We start from the raw sequence: 16,866 nt of genomic DNA, 5'->3' as shown, positions 1-16,866 counted from the left end.
CTATTCTGTTCCATTAGTCTATCTATCTGCTTTTGTGCCAGTACCAGGCTGTTTTGATTATAACTGCCTTGAAATCAGGTATTGTGATACCTCTGGCTTTGTTTTGTTGTTTAATATTGATTTAGCTTTTTGGGGTCTCAAGTATTTCCATATGAATTTTAGCACCCTTTTCTCCATATCTGCAAAAAATTTTGTTGGTATTTGTTGGTTTTGATTGGAATCACATTGAATCTCTAAATTGCTTTCAGTAGTATGGACATTTTGATGATGTTGAGTTTTCCAATCCATTAACATGAAATATTTTTCTGTTTTCTTGTGTCTTCATCTATTTTTTTCTTTAATGTTTTGTAATTCTCATCATAGAGATCTTTAACATCCTTCCTTAAATTTATTCCAAGATATTTTATTTTATTTGAAGTTTTTATGACTGGGATTGATCTTAGAAGTTCTTTTTCAGGGCCAGCACCATGGCACACTGGGTTATTCCTCCGCCTATGGCGCTAGCCTCCCATATGGGTGCCAGTTCTAGTCCCAGCTGCTCCTCTTCCAGTCCAGTTCTCGTCTATGGTCTGGGAAAGCAGTAGAAGATGGCCCAAGTCCTTGGGCCCCTGGACCCCCGTGGGAGACCAGGAAGAAGCACCTGGCTCCTGGCTTCAGATCGGTGCAGATCTGGCCGTTATGACTATTTTGGGGAGTGAACCAGCAAATAGAAGACCTCTCTCTTTGCCTCTCTTTCTCACTGTCTGTAACTCTACTTGTCAAATAAATATTTTTTTTAAAAAAAGAAGTTATTTCTCAGCCATTGCTTTGTCTGTGTATACAAAGGCTACTGGTTTCATATCCTGCCAATTTATCAAACTCTTCTATGAGTTCCAATGGTCTCTTACTGTAGTATTTTGTATACTCAATATATAGAATCATATCAACTCAAAATATGGATAGTTTATTTTCTTCCTCCCAATTTGTATTCCTTTGATTTCTTTTTCTTGCCTAACAGCTCTGGTAACACTTCCAGGATCATATTGAATAGCAGTGGTGAGAGTGGGCATCCTTATCTGTTTCTGGATTTCAGTGGCAATGCTTCCAACTTTTCCCCATTCAATAGGACACTGGCCATGGGTTTGTCATAAATTGTCTTGATCATGCTGAGGAATGTTCCTTCTATACCAATTTGCTCAGTGTTCATCATGAAAGGATGTTGTATTTTATTAATTGCTTTCTCTACATCTGTTGAGATAAACACATGGTTTTTGTTCTTCAGTTTCTTAATGTGATGCATCATATTGATTTGTGGATGTTGAACCATCCCTGAATACCTGGGATAAATTCCACTGGTCTGGGTGAATGATCTTCCTGATGTGTTGTTGGATTTGATAGACTAGTATTTTATTGAGGATTTTTGCATCTAGGTTCATCAGGGTAAGTGGTCTATAGTTCTCTTTCTCTCTTGTATCTTTTTCAGTTTTAGGAATTAAGGTTATGAGTTTCCTAGAAGGAACTTTGGAGGATTCCCTCCCTTTTAATTTTTTTTCAATAGCTTGAAAAGAATTGGAGTTATTTCTTCTTTAAATGTCTGGTAGAATTAAGTTGTGAAGCTATGCAGTCTTGAGCTTTTCTTTGTTGGCAGGCTCTTTATTACTGATTCAACTTCTGTATTGGTTATTGGTTATTGGTTATTGGTTATTGTTGGCAAACAGGTATTTGTAGTAATTTATGCTGATTCTTTTTATTTCTGTGGTGTCTGCTGTTACATTTTTTCATATCTAATATTATTTTTTTGTAAGCTGAGCAAATGGTTTACACTGCTGTAAAGCAACATAAAATGTAACAGCAACTTTGATGAATGTATCTTGTAAATTCTGACCTTGAATTCCCTAGTTGTTCAATCTGTAAGTTATGATTGTGTTGACAAAACAGATATGTAAATGTTAACTTTAATGCAAATATAGCAGTCCTTATAACATCATTCAATTTGTATGATATGGATCAAGAATTGTATGCATTTTCATTACTAGCCCACTGCACAAATTCTCCAAAATTGAAGATAATGATGAGAAAATATATCTCATATTCAGAGAAAGATGATCAAGTAAGCAGATTAAGGATATTGCTCATAAAACACACATTCCTAGAGATAAAAATCTTCACTTTGGATCCAACAGAAAGCTATCAAATTTTTCAATGCATACTTTGAAGCCCTATTTTTGTAGTTTAATCCTGGTGTTTTATAAATCAAAGTCTTTAAAATTTTCAGTTAAAATAATCTTAATTTTTAATAATATAAACTCATTATATGGTGCAGATCTTTATTCCTAAATGTACCTCACATTAAGAGAGAGTAGCAGTATAAGTAGGTTGAAGAACTACATTTTGTTTTCATTGAGTTATTGCCATCATTATATAGTTATCCCCAAGATGATACAAATCCATAATAGCAGACATTGTATGATCTGGACCTTCCATTATGTAGCTTCATAAGTTTATTAAAAGTCAAAATAAATGTTCTTGTTTTTCTAGGTTTTTTTTTTTAAAATCAAACATTAAGTTTACATTATTGGTTCTAAAAAGCCTGCTTTAAAATAAAATATGTACTGATGTCACTCAAGGACAATTGGTGTTTATTTGTTATTATTATAATTTACCTTCATTAGTACAGAGTGACAGGGCAACTGCAGAGCAAAGCAAACATGGGGTTATTAGGATATTAAGATCATTGATTTTTGTGTAAGGTGAAAGGTAGGGGTCTTGCTTCATGCTCCTGCATGTGGAAATCCAGTTTTCCCAGCACCATTTATTGAATAGACTGTCCTGCTCCAGGAATTGGTTTTAGATCCTTGATCAAATATAAGTTGGCTGTAGATGTTTGGGTTGATTTCTGGTGTTTCTATTCTGTTCCATTGGTCTATCCATCTGTTTTTGTACCAGTACCATGCTGTTTTGGTTACAACTGCCCTGTAGTATATCCTGAAATCTGGTATTGTGATGCCTCCAGCTTTGTTTTTCTTGTACAAAACTGTTTTAGCTATTCGAGGTCTCCTGCCTCTCCATATGAATTTCAGCATCATTTTTTCTAGATCTGCGAAGAATGTCTTTGGTATCTTGATTGGGATTGCATTGAATCTATAAATTGCTTTTGGGAGAATGGACATTTTGATGATGTTGATTCTTCCAATCCATGATCATGGATTTCCATTTTCTGGTATCCTCTTCTATTTCTTTCTTTAAGGTTTTGTAATTCTCATCATAGAGATCTTTAACGTCGTTGGTTAAGTTTATTCCAAGGTATTTAATTGTTTTTGTAGCTATTGTGAATGGGATTGATCTTAGCAGTTCTTTCTCAGCCATGGCATTGCCTGTGGTTGAGTGGTATAGATGTCAAGCAGGAAAGAAAAGCACAGAACTCGATATGATCATACTTAATTTCCCTTATATTTAAGTGAAAAAACAAATAAGGAAATAAACTGAGGTTGAAATGGATTCACAGGGGCATGAAGCATTGTATCTAAGCAACAAGTATGAATCATGAAGCATTGTATCTAAGCAACAAGTATGAATCATTGAAGTAGAGATATTTCATTAATTGAAGTAACTTGCAACCTCTACTCAGAGTCATTATCGTAATATTCTTTAAAAATTAGACTAAGATCATCTATAGGGTGTGCTTGTGCCTTTATGTGTCTTTAGAAATTAGTGTCTTTATTTGAAATTGAAATAATAGAATCACTAAATATTCATACCATGTAGAAATTAAATTAATTCAATGAATTTTCTCAACTTTCTTCAGGGAACTAGAGATACACTTGTATATGTTCTTGTGTTGCAAGTTCAAACATTATTTTTCATAAAATGTACATACATATGTATGAATATTAAATAAAGACTACTGAATATTGTGTCTCACCCATCTAAATGTAAAAAGAGCAGAACCACCATTTTGTTCTTTAAATAAACACTAAACTCTAGGTGGTTACATAATTTTTGATTATTATAAGAAATATACAAATATATAGTTTCTAGATATAGTGTTATAAATTGGTACTAATGATTATTGCCAGCATTGGTGTTACTATCTGTTATTGATGAATTTTTGTGAACTAGTTACTAAGTCTAGGTAAACTAGATACTGTGGTAAACTCATTACATGCATTAACTCACATAATTGGTGAAATAAGTTGCAAATAATAAAACTGAGAAGTGTCTGAGAAGTCAAGTAACTCCTTCATGTCACACAGCCGGTAATTTACAGAGCAAGAAATAATCTGTCACATTTTCACTGCAGATACAAATCCTTGACTGTATTTTTGTTGTGCCTTTAGAGGTAGGTAGACAAAATCTGCCTCAAAACTTTGTTCAAGATATCATTATTGCTTTACAGAAGGACTAATGTTAAAGTGGGAAACGCAATCCTAAAAGTCAAATCTACTGTCTTCACTTGAGTAGATTCAAGAAGGAAGGCACACAGAAAGCAATCTACAAGCTGGAACTTGAAGCATGCCTAGGAGAATGAGCATCTGGTCAGGAGTGATATCCCAAGCTTAGGATTTGGGTACAAAATCTAGCTTCATAAAGAAATTATGGGCCGGCGCCATGGCTCACTGGGCTAATCCTCCACATTGCGGCACTGGCACACCGGGTTCTAGTCCCGGTCGGGGCGCCGGATTCTGTCCCGGTTGCCCCTCTTCCAGGTCAGCTCTCTGCTGTGGCCAGGGAGTGCAGTGGAGGATGGCCCAAGTGCTTGGGCCCTGCACCCCATGGGAGACCAGGAGAAGCACCTGGCTCCTGCCATCGGATCAGCGTGGTGCGCCGGCCGCAGCGCGCTGGCTGCGGCGGCCATTGGAGGGTGAACCAAGGGCAAAGGAAGACCTTTCTCTCTCTGTCTCTCTCTCTCACTGTCCACTCTGCCTGTCAAAAAATAAATTAAAAAAAATAAAGAAAGAAAATAAAGAAATTGTGGGAGTATCACTAGGGCCAGAAGAAATAGTGATATGGACATAGAGAGGCAAAAGAAAAAAAAAATCTGAAGCAATCTAATATTCTCAAGATTTCAGACATTTGTCACATATATTCAAGGTAATTTTAAGATAAATCCAGCATAGTATTTAAAATATATGCTTATTTTAACATAGCAAGAAAAAACTAGCCAATTGCTATTTTGAAGTTTTAAATGGTTATTGTGAGGCCAAAAGGAATATTTAGATTTAAAATGATGTTGATTTTTGGTAAACCATTTTTTTATTTATTTGACAGAGTTAGACAGTGAGAGAGAGACAGAGAGAAAGGTCTTCCTTCCCTTCGTTTACCCTCCAAATGACTGCTATGGCTGGAGCTATGCCAATCTGAAGCCAGGAGGCAGCTGCTTCCTCCTGGCCTCCCATGCAGGTGCAGGGGCCCAAGCACCTGGGCCATCCTCCACTGCCCTCCCAGGCCCCAGTAGAGAGTTGGACTGGAAGAGGAGCAACTTGGACTACAACCCGGTGCCCACGTGGGATGCTGGCACTGCAGGTGGAGGACTAACCAAGTAAGCCACAGCACCAGCCCCTAAGGTAAACTATTAAGTAAATAATGACGCACCAGTACATCACAGGGAGAGATTGAAAAATGGTTTTGAAATTAAATCTAAGTACTAAATAAGGAGTTTGATTTTATCCTATTTACAATTAAGAATAGTTGAAAGGTTAAATATGATAGATTTTTCTTATTATGATTTTCATCTTGAAAATATTCATTTAGTAGGGCCTACCTAAGATCATGGAGAAGTTAATTACTAGTAAAACATTGGGATTTAGGCAAAGGATTCCAAGGAACATAACCTCAGTGAGTTTCTCTTAGGCAAATGAGGGCTACTGCTTCCAGTCAATGAAAGGCAGGACACAGAAGAACCAGTGTTGTGTTGTGCTGTGTATTTTGATAGAGGCAGGTCAAAGATTTTAGACTCAGACATGTTCACAATGAATGCCCAAATGCAAATGTCAAAGAGCTGGGCTTTGGGAGAGTGACTAAGCATTTTGATAGGGAAAACGAATTTCTCTATGGTGAAAGTTTTACTCATCAACTAAGTAAAAGTCGAGCTTTTCATACCACGAGGTTTTGAGTATCTTGTGATCATACAATAGTTCAGGACACTTGCATCCAAATAACTACAAAACACTATAGCAATATATGCTAGCTTTCTATACTGAACTTACTGGATCAGAATTTATAGTTTTATCAAGTTTCTCAATTAATTTACCAGTGTAGTTTAGGAACAATTACATATTTAATTTTAACTTTTTATTAGTTTGCAAGGAGAGATATAAAGATATAGGAATTTCATATCAGGTGGTTCACTGCTCAAATGCCTGCAACAGCCCAGGCTGGGCCAGTTTGAACCCAGGAGCTAAGAACTCAATCCAGCTAACCCAGGGTCAGAAGTACTCGAGCCATTATAGCTGTCTCCCAGAATGTACAACGAGCAAGAAGCTGGATTCAAAGCAGAGCAGAGACTTGAATCCAGGCACTTCAAATGGAATGTAGGAGTTTCAAGCTGTGTATTAACCACTGCACCAGATGATTATTCCCCAAATCACCATACATGAATACAATCATCCTTTAGATACTTTTTGCAGATACCATTTTACTATTTCATGCTAGTGAAACATCATATTAAATACAGTCAGATACACACAGAGTGTTCTGTTTTGCTCAGTTTCAAGAATCATGCCAGAAATGTCCAGGAAAAATAACATCCATTATTAAAACAAGTCAGGTGTGAGGAAGCTGGACCTTAATGGGAGCAGCTGGTGTTCAGCCCCTGGTGATTGTTGCTTTGCTGGTAGATGGGTTCACTGTTATAAATACACATGCATTTTAAATGTTTAATTGATGATTAATTACAATTGAAACAATACAATAAGTCCATGGGCTGATTTCAGCCTTGATTCCTCTTTCTGAAACTTGGCAAATGCATACTGACCCATAATATCTCATGGAATAAAGAAGAATTGCAAATGATGGCTTCCCTTAACTTCCATCTCTAATATATCACTGATAAAACATAATTCATTTTTGAATGACACTGATATAGTAACTACACAATTATGCATTAGTGTAGATTAAATCACTGATTGGTCATATACTTTCAACACTAAAGTGCATTACTAGTTTTTCTCTATCACACTGGTGGAGAATTCAAATACTGTAGCATTGTTTGTTTTGATAGTGAACTTGAGTTTGGGCATTCTAAAACTATACCATTTTCTATCTCCCTGTTCAGAAAATATTACGCATTCCTTATATTGCTCCATATGTTGAGTAAAATAATGGCTGATTTCTTTTTGTCTTTCAGTGTTACCAGAGATATTTGAAAGCTTGTCTGTTCAAATAATGACTCACTGAGCCATTAATCATAACAGTAACAACCAAATGAGTGTGTTCCACTAGGCAGATAACAGTTTGAGATAGCAACTTTGGGCTTCTGTGCTAAGTACCTCAGTCTTCCATTCAAATCTTATTCTCCATCCTTTCACAAGTCACTCTCCATCCCAGGAGGCTTACCCATTTTGATGCAACAGGTATCTTCTTGTCTTCTGGACACTGGCAGACTGAAGGAGGTGAAGAAGAGACAGGTGAGAGACAGGCTAGGGCTCAATTTCCCAGCATATTCCCTGGTGTCTCTACCTCCTTCACTGTTCAAAGTCCTCCCAGGCTTCCCATTTCCTGTTCCTCCTACTCAAGGTGTGGTCCATAGACCAATGCTGGTGATAGGAAACATCTGGAAACTTTCATTATAATATTACAGAAGCATTTTAGGTCTATGGGGATTAAAGTTTTAAAATGCAACTTGTATTTTGTTTTTATATTTCACTTTCCAGTAATTTTTTTCATGTCCTTTGCAAAAGTATCTGCTTGCAGTGGGTTGAAAATAAGCAAAACAAAACACACAGAATATCTATTCTTCTTTATAGATAAAGTTGCCAAATTTAACAAGTTTAAATATGATATATCAGTCAATTTCACATTGCCAAAAAACAATAATGCTTTTCTTACAATTTTTCCCAAATGTCATATGTGTGTTTATTTGGCAGCCCTACTATAGATGGTTTCAGAGATGTTCTGAAAGACTCTTTTAAACTTTGGACTTTTGGTTGTAGGTAGGGGTGATAACAACCATAATATTGAGTGCAAGCAACTGTGTGATTTCTGTGGTCTTTTCGCATTAAGCCTATACCTTTATCAAAACTTCCTTAATAAAATCCTCCTTTGATCATCTTAATTTAAGCAGGTCATCTGTTCCTCCTAGGACATAGAAGGTACAACATCCATGCTAAATGCTTCCATTTATTTCTAAATGTCAGTACTCAATGCCCTCCTCAGTTATCTCTCTAGATTCCCTATGCTCAGAACTGACACTTTGTGTATAGTAACATGGTCAAAAAGAATAGAAGCAGACACTGAATGTCTGATTTGGGGGAGACAAGATCCATTAAGCTGCCAATCAGCATTATCCAGATGTCTGCATCTGGTTACCTCATTCTTCATATCAGTTTCTCCCTCTGGCTAACCACTTTCATATGGAGTTGACTTGTTCTCAGACTCTTGTCACCACCCCACCTTAATTGCCCTAACTCACATCCTGCAACTTTGCAATGAGGAAAATAAAATAAAAAAAAAAAAAAACTTGCTGTGAGCTGACAGTCACTGACTATGACACTAAACACACTACTATTTTCCAGTGTGCCCCTTTTGAAAACAAAGCCAAGACACCATGAACAACAATGGTTTCTCTTACCTTCTGAAAAGAAGGCCAGAACTCTGGCTTGAAAATTCTTCACTCACCTCTTTGTTATATAGGATTCAGTTACAGGAAAACCTCTGTTTTTGACAATGCCCTAAGTTGAGATGAAGTCATCCTCCCAGTGACTTCCAGTCGTGATTCCCAGTTCTGCCCTTGGCAGGGAGGATATGTCTTTCCTTACTTATCTATGACAGATTTTCACATCAGCATTTAATATGCGCCAAAGAAAATCATGATATTTTATTAGACTCCATTTAAAATTTACTGCAATAGAATGAATCATATCAGCAAAAATGTTTATGCATACACAGTTTTCCGAAAACTGTGTAAACCTTCAAGGTACAATCATCACTATGTACCTGAACCCTGCCTTACAATACTAGTTGTATGTCATGTGGACCTTTTAAAAGTTTCTAAGCTAGCAAATAGTCACTTCTTATGTGTGAATAAAATGATGTTCCAAAAATTAGAAGAAACCAATACATGCATAGGAGTGAAATCTGAGTCTGCCTCTTATTAGCATGGTGACCTTCAACAAAGCCATTTTATTATTTTATAACTCACAGATACTTTTATTATAACTTTTCTAACAGAAACACTAATTTGTACTTTTGTTGGTCTTTTAATATTGCACTCATATTTAAATTCTGCCAGCCAGCACCATGGCTCACTTGGCTAATCCTCTGCCTGCAGCGCTGGCACCCCGGGTTCTAGTTCTGGCTGGGGTGCTGGGTACTAGTCCCGGTTGCTCCTCTTCCAGTCCAGCTCTCTGCTGTGGCCTGGGAAGGCAGTGGAGGATGGCCCAAGTGCTTGGGTCCCTGCACTCGCATGGGAGACCAGGAGGAAGTACCCGGCTTCTGGCTTCAGATCAGCACAGCGCCGGCCATAGCAGCCATTAGGAGAGTGAACCAACAGAAGGAAGACCTGTCTCTCTCACTCTCACTGTCTAACTCTGTCTGGCCAAAAAAAAAAAAAAAAAAAAAAAAAAAAAAAAAAAATTCTACCTCATATATTCAAGGATGACTCTATAGCATGACATATAAAATTGTGTATAACTTTAATGAATAAACCTGCTGCCATATTTCCTTATTTAACTATGCATACAAATATGTATCTACTTTTTAAAAATGTAAATATGTTATCATCTGTGTTTATCCTATAATGGACTTCATTGAAACATGGCTACATGAAAGTCTTGGCATAGCTAACATAAATATTTTTGAAATAAAAGAATGTGGGTATTTCTTTATACCATTAACACCTTCTCAAAATTTTCTTCTGTTTACATGCCCACTTTTTAGGAAAATAAAATCACAATGAAAACTCAAAATTGCTGAAAACAAGCTAAAACAGTTTCATTTGGAAATAAATGACACTGGATTCTAAATATATTTTCTCCTATCAGTGCTCCCCTAACAATTATTTTCCTAAGAAAAGAAGGAAATGGAAATTGGCCATAAATATTTATTCATGTTTAAGCATAAGAACCATTAAAGTTTAGGCAGGTAAACATTTGGAATATGTAGTTTTTAAGACTTGCCATAGCATTTCTCCTACTTCTGTGCTTTGATTTGAGCTTTGACAAGTGGAAGATGCCTTTCCCTACATTACACAGTGCTGTGGTCTCTCTAGACAGAATCACAGAAGTGAATGTTTTGAGGACAAGAGTCTGGCTCTTGACCCTGATTGTATTTCCACCCCCTTTCAATGATTCTGGCACCTTTAGGCTCACATTTTTTTTTAATGAATATGCTTCTACCACACAATGGCCTCATTATTCCTTCACTCAATCATCATGCATTCATTCATTCATTCAACAGTTTCTGCTGATTGCTTCCCATGTTGCATTGCACTGTGCAAGTCTCCAGTTGTGTTGCCTTCATCATCCAGACTACAACCATAGAGCTCTTTCTAAAATTTGAATCTTCTCACATATCTTTTTTGTTTAAATACTTTAATGAATCTCTAACATCCATGAGATAAATAACATGATATGCAACATACAAAACGTACTACTCTTCATTTTCTGTTATGCTTTACATTTTCAAACATCTTTGCTATTGAAAACACAATTGTTCTTACTCTACAGATTCATTATTCTGTACATGATTCTTTTATTATACTGTATTCCCTAACAACTCAGTGATTTTTTTTTCATTTTCTGATATGTTTTATTGATTTAACCTATACTTTAATTAACGTTAATAACTACTTATGCCCTGGAAATAAAATACAATGTTTAATACTTACAAACTATGTAAAGAAGATAAACTACTTCCTGTTTTTTGCAAAGAAAAATCATGCCCAAAGATCTCAACTTATTGATAGCTTCTAAAACTTAATTTATCAGACTGATTTTTTCAAAGCAGAATCCATTCTGCCATATTTCTCTTCCTTTTTTCATACAGTGCTGAACAGTATGTTAACTAGTTATCAGGGACTTTCACATCCATTTTTATTCATAGAATTAGTCCACAGCTTCTTTTATTTCATACCCTTGCCTCATTTTGCTATGAAAATGGAAATACACAAATGCACACATATTGTTCTAAGTGGCTTTCACTTTCCCTGTAGGTTGCCTAACTTCAAACAGGTTTTCTTCCTGATTACAGGCTACTAACCTCCCTCTTAGAGCATTTACTTTAGAATATTTGCCATCATAAGTTCTTTGCCAATCCCTTTAAAATGTGAATCTTCACTCAGTCTGTGGTCAAGATTATAATCTGGGATCTTTTTTCTCCAGGACTTTGGAGCCATCTTTTGAAATGTGATCATGGGAAGAGTTAATGTCTTTTGAGCAGGCAGAACCTAATTTGGATCAGTGCTAGTTAACACACACACACACACATAGCCTATATATGTTAAGGGACCTTCTACTAACATCATCCATGGCATTTCTACTAGCTTACTCCAGTGTTTAAGTCTCTCCCATCTGTTTTTTCAATGGAGTTAAGTCCAGTGTCTCTCCCCTATTACAGTAGCTTGGTATGAAGTATAATTTTCCCATTTAGATTTGTCTAGTGTGATTTTTTTTTTCCTGGCAAAATAAACACATACATATACTTTGAATGTTGTCCTTTTCACCTCTCCTTCTCTTTTAGTCTTTGTGGTTTTTACTTTTAAGATTCTGTATTTATTTCAAAGAATGACACAGAGAGAGAGAGCGAGAAAGAGATCTTCCACACACACTGCCTCACTTCCCTGGTAACCACCACAGCCAGTCTGGGCCTGATTGAATCCTAAGCCAGAAACTCCATCCATATTTCCAATGTGCCATCATTTGCTACTTCCTAGGTGCATTAGCAGGGAGCTGGATTGGAAGCAGAGTGTCAAGGACTCAAATCATCACTCAGTATGGGATGCAGGCATCCCAAGTGGCAGCCTAACCTGCTGTACTACAACATCCATCCCTGGTTTTACGCTCTTTTAAAAAATAACTTCATTATTACATTAAGCATTCCAAAGAGTAAAGGTCTATTTCATATCTTAACCTAGAAATTCCTCTGTTGAAATAAAATTTGAAATATATATTTGATAGGTATTTTCTAGGACTTTTTTTTTTAATGATAGGATGAGAAATTATGTGAGCTACATGCAAGCTGTTTCTTGGACCTGATGTCAACTCTTCTACTAAGAATCAAGATTAAGGGCCGACGCCGCGGCTCAATAGTTTAATCCTCCACCTGCGGTGCCAGCACCCCAGTTTCCAATCCCGGTCAGGGTGCCAGATTCTGTTCTGGTTGCTCCTCTTCCAGTCCAGCTCTCTGCTGTGGCCCGGGAGTGCAGTGGAGGATGGCCCAAGTCCTTGGGCCCTGCACCCCATGGGAGACCAGGAGAAGCATCTGGCTCCTGGCTTCGGATCAGCGCAGTGTGCTGGCCGCAGCACGCCGGCCACAGTGGTCGTTGCGGGGTGAACCAACGGCAAAAGGAAGACCTTTCTCTCTGTCTCTCTCTCTCACTGTCCACTCTGCCTGTCAAAAAATTTTTTAAAAAAATTAAAAAAAGAATCAAGATTATGAATTCCCTTCTTTATAGCAGCAACATTTCTTTGTCCTTTATCTCTGTAGACCCTGGAAACAGTTCATGACAAGGCACATATGAAGGAATACAGATATGTTGAGGGATTTCATTAACAAAACTTTGCTGTATATTTTATCTTTCATGATGAACCTTCACAATTACTCTACAGAGTTGCTCATGTGATTTAGTCCACTGCAGTGACAGTCACTTCTATTTTCAGGGACTATTTGCTATCAATGGGTCTGTCCTGCCTTCAACTTACTGTGCTTCTGTAGAGCAGTTACCCTTCTTCAGCTGGTGAAGTGTCCCTCGTTTCTATTTAATTCCAGGGAACAACCTGCCTGTGTTTAAGAAAGCACATGTCTACAGAAATTTTAATTTGGGAAGATACCTTGGAAGATATAATAGTATTTTAATATTTATTTAGTAATTTTTAAATTTCTAAAATAGTTGGGGCCAGCGGTGTCAGTGGGTAAAACTGCCACCTGCAGTGCCAGCATCCCATATTGGCAACAGTTTGTGTTCTGACTGCGCCACTTCCAATCTAGCTCTCTGCAATGTCCTAGGAAGTGGTAGAAGATGGCCTAAGTCGTTGAGCTCCTGCACCTGCGTGAGAGACCCGGAAAAATCTTCTGGCTCCTGACCTCAGATCGGTGTAGCTCCAGCTGTTGCAGTCATCTGGGGAGTGAACCAGTAGATGGAAGACCTCTCTCTCTCTCTCTCTCTCTCTCTGTCTCTGCCTCTCTGTAATTATGTCTTTCAGATAAATAAATAAATTAAAAATTAGTTTTAATCATCCATTTCTACTGTACTCCACTGCATATTTGTTTTCCTAAAGAGTTTATAGTTTGAGGTTGTTGAACAATAAAAATTGTCCAAAACGCCTGGGGAGGTAGTTAAGAAAATAAGTAATCACGTAATTTAAAATTTTAACCTCCTGGGACAGATAAATATCTGCAGGAACTTAGAAACATTTGAATCAAAATTGTCATTTTCATAATAGCTTCTTTGCAACTCGCTGTGCACAAAGAAAATTCAATGGTCTTAAAAGATAGAAAGGAGTTAGTGCCACTCTTCTGCTTAAAGTATTCCAATGTTTCTCTTTGTTCATGAAATGAAGTGCAAAATTTCTTAAATAGCCTTTCAGGTTCTACCTGAGCAGTTAGTGCTTGGCTCGTGTCCAGGTTCGTGTTAATGTTCTCAATTCATGTCCTTCAGTCACATGGGAGGGATGGTCTTTTTTTCAAAGATTTATTTATTTGAAAGGTAGGGAGAAAGAGAGACAGAGAGAAAGCTTTCCCATCAGCTATTTCACTCCTTAGGCTCCTGCAACAGCCAGGGCTATGCTGAAGTGAGGAGCGAGGAACTCTATCAGGCTCCATCCAGAAGCCAGACTCAAACTGGCACCCTGAGATGGCATGTGGGTTTACAGAACAGTGGCTTAACCAGCTGCACCACCATGCCTGGCCCTTGTGGAGGGAATTCTGAAACACTTAATGCCAGGCTTGTGATGCAAACCTCAATTTTGAATGACATTCTCTGCTAATATTTATTTCTCTGCTAAATGTAATGTTTAAAGAGTTGACTATAAGTCCTATTGAAGGAGGCCATGTGATTCTTGATCTGGAGGGTGAGAATAATTACAGTCCATGCAAACTCTCTTATGACATCAGAACACTGCATGTGGCCCTCACTGTCTTTAGGGTCAGCAGGTTAAGTTCAGTTAGAGAAGAAAGGGTTTTTCGTTTTGATAATTTGTGAACACACTTCTAAGGGAGAGAATGATGGTGGTGATATTGTTTCTTTTATGTGAAAGGACTAAAGAGTCTCACTTTTATCAGACTCAGAAAGAAGTGACACTCTCTACTAAATATTTAAAGAAGGTCTACAACACCTTAGAAAAGGTTTGAATTAATTCTTTGTAGAAATAGCATCTACAGGGAAAGGAAGAAATACATTAAACCCTAGCATTTATTGTAGTTTATTATGAGAATTTATTTGAGACTGTGAATATCCTTTAATATGCCTTATAGTATCATACATTTTAATACATTTAAAAAACATATTCTGAAACTCTATCCTAGTGAAGTATGACACTGCATTGAGAATAAAACGGCTCCTTGTTACTCATGCCTGATTATTTTTTCTTTAGGAACAATTTAAATGGCATTTTAGGCACTCACCCAAGAAGTTTTATACATTATCCTACCCATGATGAAAAATGTGTACCTATCTCTAAGTCTATTTCATTGCTATACTCCTAACCAATTAGATTTTACACAATCACGTTTGTCTATGTTTCTCTGTCTTTTAATTTTGTTGCGAAGTACAGTACCATAGCGGTTCAGACTTCAAGAGGTAATGATCTTTCTTCTCAGGATAAGTCAGGAATTGTGTGCCAGAGAAATTTTTTAATTAATTAATTAATTTATTTGAGCAATAGAGTTACAGAGAGATGGACAGACAAAGAGAAAGGTCTTCCATCATCTAGTTCACTCTCCAAATGGCCACAATGGCCACAGCTTAGCCAATCTGAAGCCAAGAGAAAGGAGCTTTTTCTGAGTCTCCTGTGTAGGCGGAGGGGCCCAGGGATTGAGCCACCCTCCGCTGCTTTCCCAGGCAGATTAGCAGGGAGCTGGATCAGAAGTGTAGCGTCCAGGACTTGAACTGGCACCCATAGGGGATGCCGGCACTGCAGGCAACAGCTTTACCCACTATGCCACAGCACCGACTCCATGTTACCGAAATTTGTGAAGCAGTAGTGAAGGGCATGCACAGCTCATATGATGTAGAATTCTACTCCAATTTAAGATATATTCACCACACTTAACTAAACTGTAACACTGATAGAGAAAAGCATAGGAAAAACAGAAGTTATTTTTTTCTCTTTTCTCTTCTTTATCAGGTTTGTTTTGGCCAAGCATCACGTGTGTGTGTGTGTGTGTGTGTGTGTGTGTGTGTGACAAGGATGCAGGGACTGCTGGTAAACTCAGAAAGTGCAGTTAGGCCGGCACCACGGCTCACTAGGCTAATCCTCCGCCTGTGGCGCCGGCACCCCAGTTTCTAGTCCCAGTTGGGGCGCCGGATTCTGTCCGGGTTGCTCCTCTTCCAGGCCAGCTCTCTGCTGTAGCCTGGGAGTGCAGTGGAGGATGGCCCAAATGCTTGGGCCCTGCACCAGGAGGAAGCTCCTGGTTCCTGGTCTCTCTCTCACTAACTCTGCCTGTTAAAAAAAAAAAAGAAAAGAAAGTGCATTGTGGGGGACGCTGAATCCAGAGAGGCCTAGAGGAACTTCCTGAGCCTGCCTCAAATTTGAAAACCTGACTTTAAGTTTCAAATCCCTGATAGCAAACACCCCAGCCCCAGGGCGCTTCTGCCTAAGGATCATTAAGGTGGTATAATAGAAGTGGCTAGGACCTTTTTGCATCACAACACCCCACCCCTTGCCCGCATGCATCTGCTCCTCTGCTCTGTACCACCCGCTCTGTACCTCAGCTATATATACACCTCCCTTTTACAATAAAGTGAAACCCTGCTTTGACTGGGCTCCACACCGTGCCTGATTGTCCCCCCGGTTTGGGGAAGGCTGAGTGGCGGGTGGCGTACTTTCCCCTCCTCAGTCAAGGCAAGCTGCGGGCAGCCTCCCTAATTCTCCGGCGGTGGCGAGGAACAGTCCCCACAGTGCACTTGGTACATGGTAGAGATCGTATCTCCTTCACTCAGTTCAATTTTGCCTGGTAAAATAACCATGTGGCAGTCGTTTGTGCTACTCTAACAACATGCGTTGGATGGGGTATTTATAAAGACACATTTCTTGCTCACAGTTCTGGAGGCTGGAAAGTTCACAGCTATCACTCCAGTAGGCATCATGTCTGGTCAGGATCTCCATTTCAGAGTGTGACTTCACTGTCCTCCACGGTGGGAAGGGAAAGGCAGTTTCCTCACATCCCTTCAATAAAGCCCAAGCTCATTTATGAGAGCATTTTACATTTCATTATGCGAATTTGGGGGTGGAGAGGCACCAACCTTACAACAGTAGCGCCATGTAAAGGGGAAAAATGAAGATTTCAATGATA

The sequence above is a fragment of the Oryctolagus cuniculus genome, chromosome 2 (genome assembly GCF_051225735.1).
Source record: "Oryctolagus cuniculus isolate XC-2025 breed Fujian yellow rabbit chromosome 2, ASM5122573v1, whole genome shotgun sequence".
Lineage (NCBI taxonomy): Eukaryota > Metazoa > Chordata > Mammalia > Lagomorpha > Leporidae > Oryctolagus > Oryctolagus cuniculus.
This window is presented reverse-complemented; position numbering follows the sequence as displayed.